The sequence below is a fragment of the Oryx dammah genome, unplaced genomic scaffold, assembly GCF_014754425.2.
Source record: "Oryx dammah isolate SB20612 unplaced genomic scaffold, SCBI_Odam_1.1 HiC_scaffold_1, whole genome shotgun sequence".
Taxonomy (NCBI): Eukaryota; Metazoa; Chordata; class Mammalia; order Artiodactyla; family Bovidae; genus Oryx; species Oryx dammah.
In genome coordinates this window covers 19,279,142-19,281,089 of record NW_024070185.1, presented here as the reverse complement: position 1 = coordinate 19,281,089, position 1,948 = coordinate 19,279,142, and the positions used below count along the sequence as shown (strand labels likewise).

Here is a 1,948-nt window from a genome sequence, read left to right as displayed (position 1 = left end):
AGCAGACAGAATATAAACGCTTTTAAAATCTGATAGCTAGACTGCTAATACTTCATTAAGAGTGGGCTATTAAACATACTTTCCTTGCAAGTTCCATTAATTTTTTAAGAGGTTAGTTTTTCAAGAGTCCGGTTAGGAAAAATAATGAACAGTTATACAACTCCAGCCCAGCAAGAGAAAATTTCTCAAATGGTATTTAGGAATATCATTGGAAGTTAGAATCCAGTGTGAGGTTAAGAGAGAACTTCAGAGAGGAGGTGACAGCCAAGATGAAAAAGCATGCTGGGAACTGATTGCAATTGTCCAGGATAAGAAAGGTAATAGGAAAATCAGGCAAGTCTGTAAGAAAACACGTAAGAGATACGAGGTCTGGGAGAGACAGAGTCGGCCTTTTCCGCCCGCTCCCCCCTCCCCCCAGCGCCGCTCTGGCTGCCCTGCGCTTGCTCTGAGCTCCGGGCTCCTGCTAAGCCAGCGCCGCTGTCGCCTCCCTCCAGTCACCATCATGATCATCTACCGGGACCTCATTAGCCATGACGAGATGTTCTCCGACATCTACAAGATCCGGGAGGTTGTGGACAGGCTGTGTCTGGAGGTGGAGGGGAAGATGGCCAGTAGGACAGAGGGTAACATCGATGACTCGCTCATTGGTGGAAATGCCTCTGCTGAAGGCCCGGAGGGCGAAGGTACCAAAAGCACAGTAATCACTGGTGTCGGTATTGTCATGAACCGTCAGTTGCAGGAAACCAGCTTCACAAAAGAAGCCTACAAGAAGTACATCAAAGATTACATGAAGTCAATCAAAGGGAAACTTGAAGAACAGAGACCAGAATAAGTAAAACCTTTTATGACAGGGGCTGCAGAACAAATCAAGCACATCCTTGCTAATTTCAAAAACTATCAATTCTTTATTGGTGAAAACATGAATCCAGATGGCATGGTTGCTCTGCTGGACTACCGTGAGGATGGTGTAACCCCATATATGATTTTCTTTAAGGATGGTTTAGAGATGGAAAAATGTTAACAAAGTTGGCAATTTCTTTGGATCAATCACCTGTCATCATAACTGGCTGGCCACTGCTTTTCATCCACACAACACCAGGACTTAGACAGATGGGACTGATGTCATCTCGAGCTCTTCATTTGTTTTGAACGTTGATTTATTTGGAGCGGAGGCATTGTTTTTGAGAAAACGTGTCATGTAGGTTGTCTAAAAATAAAACACATTTAAACTCATTGGAAAAGAAAAAGAAAACACATAAGAAAAAAACATATATATATAAAGAGATAAGATAAATGATATTGCATTGAACGTAGTTAAAAAGGCAGGTAAGTAGAGTTAAGAGATTTGATTAAAGATATAAACCACAGTGAAATAAACAGAAAAGATGATGAAAAATTTAAACATTGTTTTTTGTTTTAGGTGTTTTTTTTTTCTTTTTTTTTTAAATTTTTTGCTTGAACTGCTGACTTTAAAATTAGGGATCTGACCAATTGCTTTATTAAATTGATAGAAGTGGTTGTTTGGGATCTGTATTAGCACAATCCAAATCTTTTGGACAGATATGATTCTTCTGTAGTTGAATTTGGGCTAACTGAAACCAAAAGCTGCCAGGGAATTCATTAATCCCGATCCTGTTTATAGATATGTTGTGAGGAATGATCATTTATTAACTTAAGACCCTGTGACTTCTTGATAAATATGTAAAAATATGAACAGAGAGTACCCATTGGCAAGAACTGTTAATCTTTTCAGTTGACACTTAAAGCACTTGTAAAACCTAAGCACATTATCTCCCATTGAGAGGAAGTAATGACAAGTTGGTTTAAACCAAGAAAACCTCTGTATAAATTAACAGATGTTTTAGTTGAAAATAGAAGTGTCAACATAACCTTAATTAATGAGTTTACAATACCTGTTCCCAGAATGAGAGAATATGCCAAGTTTTAA

General features: G+C 38.9%; 1 pseudogene; it reads left to right on the top strand.

The window, feature by feature from the left end:
* Positions 1 to 458: 458 nt before the first annotated feature.
* On the top strand, positions 459 to 1,241 carry LOC120862100 (annotated as a pseudogene).
* The last annotated feature ends 707 nt before the right edge of the window (positions 1,242 to 1,948 follow it).